This window comes from Chelonoidis abingdonii, chromosome 4, assembly GCF_003597395.2.
Source record: "Chelonoidis abingdonii isolate Lonesome George chromosome 4, CheloAbing_2.0, whole genome shotgun sequence".
Lineage (NCBI taxonomy): Eukaryota > Metazoa > Chordata > Testudines > Testudinidae > Chelonoidis > Chelonoidis abingdonii.
The window spans coordinates 113,138,810-113,153,939 of record NC_133772.1 but is presented as its reverse complement, the minus strand read 5'-3'; the positions used below and the strand labels follow the sequence as shown (position 1 = coordinate 113,153,939).

At 46.3% G+C, this 15,130-nt stretch overlaps 1 protein-coding gene across 16 annotated transcripts in view; it reads right to left on the bottom strand.

The window, feature by feature from the left end:
• NRXN3 (neurexin 3) overlaps window positions 1-15,130 on the bottom strand; it is a 1,449,735-nt gene that overhangs the window by 1,383,269 nt on the left and 51,336 nt on the right. The window lies entirely within an intron of this gene.

Below are 15,130 nucleotides of genomic sequence, written 5' to 3'. Positions count from 1 at the left end.
ATCACTGTTCCCAAAGCAGGTCAAATTCATTAACTCCACTGCCAATGGATGGTTCTGTCCCATCAAGTATAGAGACTGGAATAGCTTTACAGCCTCTCGACTAATTAAACAAAAAATGTTTAGTGCAAAAAATGGAATTCCCTAGAACAGAAAGGTCCACCACAAGCCAAGGGAAGGCATTTTGCACAGATTTTCTGTTCCTCTGCCTCCTATCATGACTCATGACAGACAGAACAGCAGTGAGGAGGCTGGACAGAACAGATGTCCCAGTTATTGGTTTTCCATTCAGCATTAGAACTTGCTGCATCTGTCCTGCATGTTACCAGTGCAGAGACTCAAACCGGGACCCTTAAAAACTAGGCCCAGCAGCTATACCAGGAACCTTTGCTACTGACTGACATGGTAGAAACTGCACCATGCTGGTCTGTCTAGGCACTTATATGCCCCATCACTGTCGCATCCAAGCACTCCCAAATATTTAAAAATAGAAATAATAATGGTCTCAACCTTGAAGGTTCTACAAAGAGCTTGCTACTTACTAAGAGTCAAATTCACTCCTAGAATGAAGTGGGAGTGACACCGATTGTCTTTAGCAAGAAGGTAGTTCCATCCATTTATACCAGTGTTGAATTAAATTCTTACTGGGGGACGGTGGGTGACTGTGTCTGATGTAGGAGGATTATTTCAGATTAAAGGGAATCTGAACCTCGGCTGCAGTCTGTGTTTGAAAATACTGTCTAAAACAAAGGCTGCTGTAAGAGCAGAGACTTCTTCATAGACATGGGCAGGGCATGAGCCTCTAGGGAAAGACTATCATGTCAAGTTCAGCAAAAGTACAAAGCCAGACTGGATGGCTCAGGGGACTGGCATGAGGCTTTTCCAAGGCTGTCAATCTGGCACCTTTAACAAGCACTAAAAACAGGTCACTTGAAACACAAAATGAATCAATTCCAAGAGAACCTGTAAGCACAGAGAAACGTGAGTTTTCAATGTCCCATGTAAGTCAGACCCATTCCCTGCAGCTGCCTGACTAAAGCTCGTTAGCTTAACTGCTATAAACGCAAATACAATCAAGTCAAAACCAGAGGGAAGATAATTCCTTTTAATTGTTAACAGCTTAGCTCAGGCTGAGGGAGGAGAGAAAGCAGGCGGCATTAAGAGAGGTGTAAAGAAAAAAGGACCCAAATGTTCAAATTGTTTCTCCTCCCGATAACTGAGACATTGATTCAGTCATCTAATTCTTGGGCCTTGCAAAGCAACTGCAGGCAGAGACACCTGGCTTGCGTCTGTTTACCCTTCTACTCCGTACTTACTCCCCAGTGGCTGCAATAAAATACCCCATGATTTATTGGGAGGGGAGGGAGAAAGAGAGAATGTGATGACCCAGGCCTGGAATTATTGATGAGACAGGATTAAGACTATAATAACATGTGTAAATTAGCCAGCAAAGTATTCTCAGCAGCTAAAGGTTCCCCAGTGCCACAGAATAATTCTTTTCCCTGTTAAGATTCAAACTGGCTTTAAACAAACATGAGAGGGAGAGGTAGGCAAGCTCAGCATTGCAGTCAGCCCCACAAAGACCCCACGGTGGAACATCTCCCTCAATAATAGCTTTAGATTCTCTTGGGCGAAGTATGAGAAGAAGCACCCCTCTCTCTTTGTGACTAAAAATGAACTCTTTCAGAGCTAGTGAGAGGTGCTGAAGCAACAGCCCTTGAGGCAGACAGCAGGTAAGTATCCACAGATCAGGTACAGTATAGTCCACAGTAAAGCAAGCTCCTCACACATCCATCCTACTAATCTGTCTCAATCCCAAACTGCAGGAACCCCCTCTTGGGGAAATTCAGTCCCCATGCCCATTCAATATTTGGCCCCTCCCCTGCAACAATGGGGATCATGAACAGTAGTGGTGACTTCTGTAATGTTAGCACCTGTCTGTTAAGGAATGGGCTGAGATCCAGCAACTTGTTTCCCACAGGACACCAGACAATCAACAAAATGGAAACTAGTCAGAGGTAGCTGCACTGGGTTCAGACTGCTGACCAAGGCAAGGAATCCACGTACTTTCCCATCAATCTATTTTCTAGAGAAGATAAGGTCATCTTTATTTAGGCAGAGGAAGGAGAGAAGACTGTTTCAGGCCATGACAAATTACAGCTGTTATTTCTTGATATTCTAACTCTGGTTTTGGGCAGACTGTCTACATCTAGACATGGGGCTGTGCAAGATTGCCTCTAGAACTCTGCCAATGCCCCTTAATCCTGACCTGCAGCATCCCCTGGTATTCCAGTCCTGGGCCCCATGCAGCTCTGCCAATGTAAACCACTCTCACTATACAGCAATAGGGGCTGGGAGGAAACCCAGATTTACTGTCCCTTTTTGGCATTAGGAAGGATTTGAATTCAAGCCTTTAGAGATTAAAAGACTGACAATTAGACCTATGCCTAATGCACACAGATGGCATGAAATTCCACTCTTAAATTGTGTGATGGGGTCTGCATACCCCACACGGAGCCAGGGCAATAATAGGGTAATACAGGGCTAGGGAGGTCCCACCCCTCAACAGGTGCAGGGCATGCTCCCAGTAGAGGAATAGTTTAAAAGGACACTGGTAGAGCAGCAAAAGTGGAGAAGGAGCTGCTGGCTGTGCCGACAAGCAAGGCTGGTGCTGTGACAGGAATGGGGCTACAGCTTTAAAGATGTTCTAGCAGCAGGGAATCCAGATTGCCCACATCTCTGGGAAGCTGAGAGCCCTACATGAGGCTGCTTTGAACAGGATGTTAACAGACCAGGTGGAGTCTTCTGAACCAGTGACTATGCCTCAAACAGCAGAGCTCAGGTTTGATAGAAAGAGACTCAGGGAAAAGCGTAACTTGAGGATGGATCGATTACTAGACCAGACACTTTGACAAACCTTCTATGGCCTTGGGTTGGGACCCAGTGGAGCGGGTGGACCTGGGTCCCCCTACCTTGCACCCTGTTCCTTTGCTGTGGCAGAACTCGAAGGGGAGCAATACGAGCATTCAAGAGGGACTGAGGCCTGCCATGTACAGCTTGGCTGGGGCCCCCTCTGTGCCTTGCCTGACCCCTAGGCCAGCTGGTCTTCAGACAACCCCTTGTAAAAGTGAACTATAGCAACAGCCTCATCCAATAACAGCTCGATCAGAATGATACTGCACTTCCTCTAGAATACTGTATGTATTTTTTTGAAAAATGCATCTTCTCCAGGGACCTCAAACTTTTCCCCTGCATGAATCCCAGTGTGAGAGAGAGGTTGTGTGCTGGACACCTTCCCTTCCAGGCACAATCACATAGCAGCCCTGCACCAATTCCAGCAGTTGCTCACATGGCAAAGTAACATTTCAATGGTTTTTCAAGTATTGGAAGCTTATTTTAATACAATTTAGCAGCAGGAAATGAGGAGGAGAGCCAGCCCCACCTGGCCAGCCAGCTCTTCACAGCCCACTAGCAATCCCTCCACAGAGCGCAGTTTGAGAATTGCTGTTCTGAAAGGATCCGCTGTCCAGCAGATCATCCCTACCTCACCTGACACCTACCTGTGCTCCCTCTACTTCAGACTTCAGTACAGTAAGGAGGAGACAAAGCATATAGTCTGCACTCTGAGCAGACGGCTCAGCATTACGCACACAGAAAACCTGCTGCAGGAAACACACCTACTTGCGCTATTCAAACTTCCCACTCACAGGAATGAAAGAGCTGAAGAAATCCCAGGGTTGGAGAGGGGAGAATACTAGAACGCTGCTCTTGGGGAGAGGTCAGCATCAAGTGCTGCCTGGCCACCAGCCATCTTGCCAAGACTAAGGGGCAGCTTATTTATGCCAGGAGGTGAGAGCCATTTGCTTAAAAGCCCTGGGAGTGGGGTCCGCCCTCACTGTGGAGTGGCTCTCAAACGCTTATCTGTTCTATGCGGAGAGCGAGTGAGCATGAGTGACAATATCTAATTGCCAACTAATTTCCATAATTACTGACTGGCACACTTTTTATGCCGGGTTAATATCTTTGCAAACGTCTCACAAAGCAACTGCTCGGGAAACAGAGAGAGAAGCCGGGGCACAGAGCTGACATACAAGTTATTTACCAAACTGCACAGAAAGGCTTTAAGAGACTGGTTTGCTGCTCTCCGTCTTTGCCGTCCCCCTTCTCTACCTCTTTCTTTGACTGCTAATTGCTTAGGGATGGATATTTAAGTGTAATTTTCAGCAATTTCACATGCAGAAGAAAGCAGCCCTGGATGGAGCCGGTTCTCTGCAGTCAGGAGCTGTGCTAGCTTCCCACACACAGCTAGCCTGTTATTCCAGTCCTGGGTGTCTCACATAGCTTGGCTGATGCACATCAATCCTAATCTGCAGCACCTGTGGCTAGCCTAGGCCTAAATCTCCCTCAACAGAAACTGCTAATCATACCATACACTGTAATGCAGAGCCAACATCATTCATGAGTGACCTGCCTGAGATTCACAAACTCCTGTCACTTCTGACCTCAGCCAACACCTCATCTTACCAGTCAAAGAGAAAGTGCAATAGTTCATCCTCCTTCTCAGCTCCCAAAGGACCCAGTCCTGCTCCCACTAGAGCAGAAGGCAGTTATGTCACAAATTTCAACAGGAGTTGGCCCTAATTTGGGGTGGTATCAATCTGTGTCTCTGAAGTTAGCCCAGAACAGAGCAATGGGATCATTACAGCCTTGTAGTATATGGTGTCTGATATCATTCATTGAAATTCAAAATCAATAATTGATATTAAAAGCTGGGGCTTGCCCAGGGCAGAAGTAGGAGAAGCTGATAGTATTTGTTTATCCTCTTTACATTTGTCTAATTCAGTGCTGGGTATTGGGCTCTGTTTGGATATGCCTTTTGCATGGCTCTTCACAGAGGTAGCTTCCTCTTAAACACAAATTCTCCTGGCTGGGTCTACATCCAACTGAGCTCTACCTAAAACAATGGGAAGGGGAAAGAAAGAAAAAGAAAAACCTTCAGATGAAAAATGCAGACATGAAAACTGAGTTGCTGCTGTGACTGGAAAAAAAACCAAAAACCACACACACTAGTCTCCTTGGTGAGGGCACAGAGTGAGATGTTTGCATAGAGATGATAGGAGAAAAGGAAGAGAGACTGGAGAAAGTGGCTCAAGTGCATTTTATTCTTCCTCCTTCCAGGTGAATCTGCTTCTCAGCCATAATCTCTGAACCCACCACCACTCTCTTATTGGGCTGGAGAAGGCTGTGAGCTAGTTCAGGGGACAGACTGAAGAACCCACTGCCCGTCTCATTGACTTTACCGAACAGAAGCCACGGGGCAATTCAACCCCTCAGGAATGGCCAACTCCCTTGCTCTGGCTGGTTTTTCCCATCCTGGATATGCTGCCTGGGCTCTCCATAGTGGCCATGGAGTTGTTATATTATCAATAATGGCATCACCATGTGGTTTCCTTAAGAGATGGGGTTATATATATCTAGTGGCAAACTGCCAGTACAGTTATGCTGGGTCTCACGCTTTCTCTTCTTTGGGGAAGGTTCAGGGTTCCATTGCTTGCCTCTGAACCGGTATTTTAATTACCCCACTAGTGTCCTTGAGGAAGGGAGTGGAGAGGGAGGGACCTGGGCCCGCCCTCTTCTCCAGGTCCCAACCCAGGGGCCCTGAGGTTTGTGGTGAACCACTTGAACTAGCGGTTCCTTCCCCTCGGCTACTTCCCTCTCCTGCCCTTCAGCTTGTGAAGGGGTTTCTTGCCTTCCTTCTACACAAGCCAGGTGCCCCTTACCTAGGGTTTCTTTTGAATTTCTCAGCCCACCGCAGCACTCCTCCAAACTTTCCTTTTGTCTCTCTTCAAAACTGTTCTCTTCTCCAACTCCTTCAAACTGCTCTCTGCTCCAACTCCCACACTGTCTGACTGAAGCAGGGGGGTTTTATCACATGACTGACTGCTGGTGCTCTAATTGGCTTCAGGTGCTCTAGTTAATCTATAGCAAACCTTCCTCCCCTTGCAGGGAATAAGCTCTGCAACACACCACACATATATAATAGCCATAATGAATATATAAAAAAAATCCCCTCTCACCCCTATGGGTGGTATGGTCTTCCTCAACCTCGGTCCTCACCAGAGGCCTGGAGTGTTGAGGTTCTGCACAGTACTTACTGTTCCTAGCACTGCACTCTTCTGGACAGAGAGCTCTGAGTTGTTCCTGGACCGTGTGAGCCACTCACCCAGCTTAGGAGTCACAGCCCCGAGTGCTCCTACACCACTGGGACACACTTTGCCTTCACTTTCCACAGCTCTCTAGTTTCCTCTTCAGGCCCTGGTATCTCCAGCTCTCATGTTCCTTCTTCCTGATGTTGCTGTCACTTGGCACTGCTATATCTAATCACCACCGCTGTCTTCTGGTCCTTGTCTATACCACGATGTCTGGTTGATTGGCCAGTACCTTCCTGTCCGTCTGGATCTGGAAGTCCACAGAATCTTAGCCCTGCATCTCCACAACCTTCTGTGGAATCTCCATCTGGTCTGGGAGGGTCAGCCCATACACTGTGCAGATGTCCCTGTACACAATGCCAGCCACTTGGTTGTGCCGTTCAGTGTATGCTGTCCTGCCTGCATCTTCATCCTGCCACTATGTGTTGGACTGTCTCTGAGGCTCTCTGCACAGTCTGTACTTGGGTCCTCCTGTGGGTAGACCCCTGCTTCAAATGATGGTGCTCAGTGCCTGCCTGTGCTGCTATGATCAGCGCCTCAGTGCTGTCTTAGTCCAGCCCTTTCCAGCCACTGGTAGGATTCCCAATGTCAGCTACCTCAGCTATCTGTCGAGGTAAATCCCATGCAGGGTCTTGTCTTGCCATGGCACTCTCTTCTGCTTGTCTTCCTCCCATGTCTGCTGCTGCCGCAGCATTCTCTAGCAGCTCATCTTGGAGGCCATCTTACGATGTACTCCTGGATGTTCTGGGTTTCATCCAGGACATGGCTTTGACGCTCACCAAGCCCATCCGCCTTCTTTCCAGCTGGTATACAGCTCTGGGTGTTGGACTTGGTGGAAACCTCCGTGCATTGTGAGAGCTCCAGTCTTCACATCGGCAGCCTCCATGTCCTCCTTTGGCCAGCTCACTATACCGGCAGGGTATCTGATGACTGCAGGCGCATCTGTGAGGCATGGATCGTCTCTTCCCGCGAGCTGGCTCTTCAGGACCTGTCTTATCCTTCGGTGATACTGGATGTGCTGTCCCTTGCCTCCTCATCGTGGTTTTCCATGTGACTGTGGACGCCAAGGTACTTGTAGCTGGTCTGTATCTGCTATGTGGCCCGCTGGTAGTTCCATCCCTCAGTCTTGACTACCTTCCTCTCTTCACGACCATCCCGGCCACACTTCCAGTCCGAATGACATCTCGATATCCTCACTGTAGATCCGGTCAGGTGATTAGCGAGTCGATGTCTTGTTCATTCTTAGCAACAGCTTGATGTCATCCATTAGAGGAGGTGGCTGATGGTAGTTCACTCCTGAACCTGTACCGTACCAGTCCTTGTGATTATCTGCTGAGGGGTTTAAGCCTATGCAGAACAGCAGCGGGGACAGTGCATACCTTGGTATATGCTGCATTGATGGCCACTTGTGCAAGCTGCCTTGATTGACTTCCAGTGTCTTCCATACCCCATTGAGTCTTGAGGAGGTCCTTAGTGTCCTGTGACTTTGTATAGCGCCAGACATTCACAGATCCACATGTGCGGCATTGAGTCGAGGCTTCCGGTAGTCAATCCAGGCTGTGCTCAGATTGGTCGGTCTAGAGACCTGAGTCTGGGTGACTGCTCTATCTATGAGCAACTGTGGTTGAGCCCTGGTGTTGTTCCCAATGCCGTCTCCTGAGCTGGCTCGTACTGGCCCATAGGTCTGTGCTTGGCAGCTATGATTCCGAGAGAACTTTCCATGTGTGGGGGGCAGGTATGGCCGTTCTTGTTCCTGCAGGGTCTTTCATGATGCACGGCCTTCCTTGTGTTAGCCAGTTTGGGTGGGAGCCTGCTGCTAGCAGCTGTTCATCTGGCTGCTAGGCGATCATGCACTGCTTTAGTTTTTAGCCAGTAGGTGTGGATCATGTCTGGTCCAGGTGCTGTCCAGCTCTCATGTTCTTGACCCGCTGCTGGATGTCTTCTACTGTGATGGTGACGGTTTCTGTTCTGGGAGATTGCTGTCGCTGTTCTCAGGTCCTGCAGCCACTTTGCACTGGTGTTATGAGTCTTTCTCTTCTCCATAGTTTCCAGTACTGTTCAGTTCTGCTGCGGTGGCTCTGCTGTTATTGTGTTGTTGCACTGCAGTTGGGAACACCTTGGATGGTTCTTTGGAAACAGGGCATTTACTTTTTGGCCTCTGCTTCTCTAGTGAATCTTCCTTAGCCTGGTAGCCAGGTGTGAGCCTTTGTTAGTCAGTCTCCAGGGCTTCGATGGTCAGGCCCCGTATTTTTCAGTAGCCGAGTTTTATCCTAATCTCTACACCTTCTGTAGTTCCACAGCTGACTAACTTCTCTCCGAGTTGCCTTGATCTTATCCCCAACCTCATTTCCAGGGTGGGTACATACTGTTGTTCTTCTGAGGTGTAGCCAAGCATCCCAGGATTACAGAGGCTGTAGCATATACCAGTTCATTGTTGAGTTATGGGGTAGTAGGGATTGTCATGAGGGCTCTATTGGCATCTCTAACATACTATCTGATGGTATTTCCCACTGAGCCTTGGTAATCAGTCTCGAGGACTGACTGTAGCTATTCCATGATCTTATGCTCATATCAGCTGCTGTGCTCTGCAACGGAGGGGGGGCAGTGAAGTTTCAGCTTCAGGTGTGGGCTGCACATCCAGTTGTTCTTCCAGGCTCTTGAGTCTGGATGTAATGGGAGTTGGTCTATCTCAAGCGTGAGAGCAGCTTCCTCACTATGTGAAGCGTTGGGTAACTAGCTGTCTCAGTAAGCGTGAATGTAGTGCTTTTGTCATCCATAGTCCCCTCATACGTTTCATATCCCTCTCATAGGTCTGCTGTAGTAGCATTCCATCAATTCCAGGTTCTCTGGTCTCGTCCATGAAATGGTTTGTTCCAGTAGCCACTATATTCGTCAGATTGTCCTGGTTCCTCAACATCTGGCGTGGACCTGTTACTCCGGCGACGTCCAAGCCAGCATGACTCTCCTAGTCGTGTCACTCCATATTTGAGTAGCAGGGAAGCGTTAGGGGGTCTTTTGCCCAAGGACCCCTACTGGAAAGTTGGGTACCAACCGGGATTTGAACCCCGGTCTCTCGTATCAAAGGGCGGTCTCCCGTATCAAAGGGCAGCGCTCTTAACCATTATCCTATCTATATATAATTTATAGAGTATGTGTGTGTGTATGTATATATATAACCCCATCTCTTAAGGAAACCACACACACACACACACACATTATAAAGCACTACCGTTCAAGCAGGGCCAAAGCCTCAGTTCACAAGTGCCCTGTTAAACAAGATTGGGCTTCTTTTGTTCCCCTCCTCTCTAGCAGGTCAGGATTTACACGCACACACGCTCACTGTCAGCCTCAGCCACCAATTAAAGTTTGCCGGTTTCTAGGTGCAGTGGGGAGGCGATTTGTGATCAGGAAGGTTAAGACCCACATGCACCAGCCTCCCTGTTCCCCTCTTCTTGCTACAGAAGGAAGGGCAGGGCCAGAGTGTCTCTTTCTTCCCAAACCAGCCCTGGATCTCACTTGAGGAGACGTTACCTCATCTGTACGGGTTTACACACTATGTGAAATGGGTAACCATGCATAGGGGAGATGAGCACACAAACACTCATTTTATGTCAGATACAGAGTCAAAATGCCACCTGTGGCCTCGGATGGGGTCTGAGCAAGCTGACAACATGCTCAGTTCAACTGTAAGTACAAGGCCATAACAGCACAGACTTCAAAACCAGCGGGCTGGGAAGCCATCTGGCTGCTGGAAGAGTTAATATTTTATAATGAAGATAATCACCCTTCAAGGCTCTTGCCTCCTGGGACTATTAAATAGATTCAATTCGGAACCAGAGCTCTTCAGATCTAGTATGGGGGAAGGAGGGGTGGAAAAGAGTCAGGGGGAGCTGCGCATCTCTCCCCCCCGCCCCAAAAATAGCCTGTATAGTCCAAGAGGGTGACCTTTAGCCAGCTTACCTAGCTCTAGCTCAGCGTGGATACAATTTATAGACCATTTCTGTTCTCCAGCTTTCTTAACACAAAGAAGAAAAATCAAAACCCCAGCAAAAGGAAAGAAGAAAGACAGAGAAAATAACTCTGCAGAGCAATCATGCCTGGGGCTGCTCTGATGGCTCTTTCTGTTCCCTTCTAGGACACAGAAATGACTCCCAGTGTGTTAATTACTCCCATTACCACAAACTCTCCACTGACAAGAACTAGCTTGGAGGAGGGGTTGGCAGTAGCTGAACAGTTAGTGCTCTGTGCTGCCACGCAGGAGAACCCAGGCTCCCTTAGCTGCAAGCTGCTGACAACAAGGACTGTGAATGCTGCAAAACCAGACAGCGTGGCTTAGGGTGACCATATGTCCCATTTTGGCCAGGACAGTCCCTTTTTTAAGCCCTCTCCCGGCCGTCCCATTTTGGTAAAAGGGTATTTCTAAGCACTGTACTATGGAGAAGAGAATCTACATAGTGAAGTGTGCTATAAGCATTTAATTGACATAAGTTTAAGATAGCCACATTACCCACAATAGGTGAAGCATCCCCCTTCGGATTCCAAATGTACTATGTATGTTACAGGAAAAAAATACATAAATATTTTGGAGTGTCTTTTTTAAAAGGAGGAGGACACTATAACTATTGAGAATTCGAATTTGAGCCTTTTGTTATGAACTTGCAAATGGGATTACTTCTAGGAATTTTTTCCGAAGATTACAAGCCTTCAGAATCAGCCTGTTTTTCAGCACGAGTGGATCTGGCATCAGAAAAAGCTGGCTTATAATCAGACGTATAGTGATTTTCTCCATTTTACACAGCACTGAAGTGCAGCCCCTACTGGCCGGGGCATAGTAGTTCTTTAAAAGCACACCAGCAACACTATAGAAGAAGAAGGGAAATGATTATCCTGTATCTCTTTTGAACTGGTGGATCATACATTCTCAATGTATCTCAGTGCTATGCAGGTTCCCTACCCTGCTTTTCACTATAATAAAGAAGTCATTACTTTTTAAGTAGTGTACCCAACTGAAACCGAATGGGTGAATTTAGATGGGCAGAATATAAATGTCCAGGCTGGAATTCTTCCCAGACAGGGGGGCTAATGTCACTATGCTGGCAAGAAACATTCTGGAATATGCGATAACCTCAAGAGTTAGGCCCTTGGTTTTACATCTTCTCTGAGCACCACCTTTATCCCCATTTTACAGATGGAGGAACTGAGGCACACAAAAGATAATTGACTTACCCAATAAGCCAATGAGACTATGTTACCTGATTCCCAGTCATAAGATTTACCAATAGTCCACATTGAGCTCCTGTTGTCTGAAGGGCTTGTTTGGCCAAGGACGCCTGGGTTTGCCCAAGTCCTGTGGGATGGTCTATTCAGACAGGTTGATCTTTGTACTGCTTCAAAGCAAGCACAGCAGGAAGAGGAACAATGGGTTAGGCCCAAGTGGGGAGCAAGAAGGAATCAATGTCGATTTCTGATTAAATGGATATGCTCAGACGGAGAGTAGGAGCTGGGTAACACCCTCCCAATCACCCAAAATGCCAGCTGTTCATTTGGAGTCACACCATGCAGTCTGGGCCCCACTGGCTCAAAGGAAAGCAAGTAGAGTCTGCTGAGCAAGGAAATAAAGGGTCATTTGACACCAGAAGCCCAGCAATGGTTTTTCCCATTATGTAACATAGCCATCTCTCCATATTTTTTAACGTAACTTGATAATCTCATGCTATATTTGTACTAAGCTTCCCATAAACACAACCACCACGTGCAAACCTAGCAAATGGAGATAAGCCGGCTGTGGCCCAGGAGCCTTCAGTTTAGCTCCTAAGCACCTTAAATAGCACACACTATATTTGAGTACTAACTGGGTACGAATCTCAGGCCATCCAATTAAACTGTGGAACAGAGCTGGACGAGGTAATACTTATGCAAACCTGGCTTCCTCCTGCCCCTCCAATTACTGACACTTCAAAAGAGGAGAGGACAAAAGTTTGGCTTGTTGGGAATAGTATTTACACTTTACATGCAGAGCATCCAAGCCTCGCTGGGACTGACAATTGCATCCCATTCCCTCCTGTGACAGTCTGTATCCTTATGTTCACTATTTTTTCAAGAGTATAATAAATTTTGTACAAAATATGCCTTGTGAGGTATCACCTGGAAGCTCATAAACTGCTGATTATTATCCTAGTAAAATATGTGTGGCAACATTTTATGTAAAGTTATAAGATTCTCCTGTGTTACATATTACTAGTTTAGAAAAGCAGGCACAAACCAGTTCCTGAGAGACAAGGGCAAACTGACACCTCAGCCAGATCCCAACAAAATCAAGTGGACTATCGCCTAATTGAGCAGCCATCCTTTAGCAGGAAGAAGGGTGTGCGCAAAAATCTGCATCTTGACAAAGAAACAGGTGGGAGTTCCCCTACACTCAGACTTTCTGTCTACTGAACCTCAGCTGGAGATGACTTTTGCGCAAGAGAGGGGGCTATAAGAGGAGAAGGAAAATGCCCCAAAGGTACTCTTCCTCCACTTCTCTCTGCTTATGGCCTCAATCCCGTCTGAAGGATTAGGAACTTAACACTGAATTGTGGGTGGGGTGCTGGCCAAAAAGCGTTCCAGCCAGCAAGACTGCAAATGCATGTGGTGAGACAAACCTTTGCTTTGAATTCATTTACCATGTTAAATTAGATGCTAGTTGCAGTTTTACCTTGTATTTCTTTGTAACCAATTCTGACTTTTATGGCTTATAACTTGTTTTAATGTTTTATCTAAACAAGTGTGTTTGACTGAAATGATTGGGAACCTCCATTTGTGCATATCATTTTCTATTAATAAAATGACAGACCTTTTATGAGCTTGTATTGTCCAGAAGGAAAGAGCTGGGCAGTACAAGACGCACATTTCTGGGAACAAGTCTGGGACTAAGAATTTGCTGGTATCTCTCTGCCAATATAATGTGTGGGTGGCTGGCCAGAGCACCCCTATAGCACAGCTGGGAGTAATTTACATGATTGAGGCTGTGTGAACAGACCAGGAGTGGCTGTTCTCACAGAGAAACTGTGTAAAAGGCACCATAGCTTGGAGAATTGAGGGGTCACAGCTTCTCAACAGTCCAGGCTGTACCCTGGGGAATGTCACACCTCCATTTTATAAGGCTTTCCCCATTCCCCTTTTGTGGATCTTCAGTGGCTACACAATCAGAATGCCTCTGCTGTGACACAAGCGAGGAGGCATTTCCACCGTGGCCTGTGCTTGCAGCATTGCACACTGACCTATGACCCAGCAAGTGTGCCGTGATCACTATCTAGGTTGCTTGGTGGCTGGCTGTATAAGCATATCAACCTGCTGTTCTAGACCAACAATGGCCATATAAAGCAAAGACTGAGTGCATCCCTTTGGTAAAAGGATGTTAACGAGCCCTGGGGACCTGCACAAGGAAGAAGAAATATGATACATATAAAGTGTCTCTTTTAAAAGAAAGTATGTTGAATGAAACAAATTTTAGCTTAAGAGCTATGGGACCCCAACAGCTGAGAAAACAGGGAGTTATTTGCAAGAAGGGGCTTACTTTTACCCCAGATGCATTTTATTAGACTGCAAACCATTTCTGTGCCTCTCGTTTTATATCATCCTATAATTTCTTTCCACTTAGTCATCTCTTTCCCTTAGAGACCCACTGCTGAGAAATATAGGAGCAAAATTCAGGCTTTGTAAAGTAAGAGATTTAAAAACCCCTAATATGCAGAGAAAGATTGTCATTAATTTGTTTTATTTCAATAAAAACAGCCACTAGTGGGGTAATTAAATTTGCCCTGGCAGGGGAGATATGGCAAGTCAATAAGTATGTGAAGGGTATGAATACCAAGGAAGTAGAAGAAGTGTTCAGGGTGCCACAAAGGGGTTGGGAGTGTAAATAAAAGTAATCGTTCCTGAGAGAACCATCCTGGCAGCAAAGTATTAAAAAGTAGAGGAGTCTCCCAGGGGAGGGGGTGCAGACCCTGTGGCTTGATATACGTAACACTAAACCTGGACAAAAGCACTCGTAAAATGTTTAATAGGGAATAACTGTACACTAGCCGGGAGATCATGTGCATGGCATTCCACAGCAGTAGGTCTTCTGTCCCTAGCTTCTATGACTCATTGTTGGAAACCCAAATGCAACAGCTTTGTGCTAGGGCAATGGATTCAGAAAATGAAACCAGTTGATCAGCTTCAGCTTCCAGATGAGCCCAATGAAACAAACAAACAGTCCCACTGGTGAAAAAATCAGTAGGATGTTTTAAATTTAAATCTTAATAGTTGAGGGTTGTAATGCCACACAAGAAGATATTTCCTCCTAACTTAAACATTACTTGTTACATGTTAATGTATTAATGGTGCTCAGATATATTTAGAAATACCTGAGAGAGATTTTATCTTGGCAGTGCCCCTTTAAAAGTCAGATGATCTTTTAAAGCATTTTCAGCCCTGGGACACAGTGCAGTGCCCTGGAAGACGATTGACATTCTGAATGACTGGGCTGTGAATTCAAAATCCCAACTCAGCCAGCTCAAACCAAGAGCCAAACTTGCATGTTTTAAATGGGGTGGCAGGGAGACGAGACAGAAACAGTGTGTGTGTTAGAATTACTGCAGCTACATAGAGAAATATCCTCTCAGTGTAAAAATTTCAGATGCAACAGTAACCCACTGAACATCTGCGTGTAAGTTCTGCCCAGGTGTAGGTGGCACATACTATCTTTAATGCTTTGGCACGCTAAATACAGATGTGCTTACTGTTAGGAAAATGGCAATTATTTTCTGTGAAAATGTTTTGAAGAAAACAAAACCATTTTCATTTAGTTCAAAATTTATCACTGAATTTTCTGATTTTTCTTCAAAGAAAAAATTCAGCCTGAGAAGATTTGTTTTCCTATTTTAAATTTCCTTTTCCCT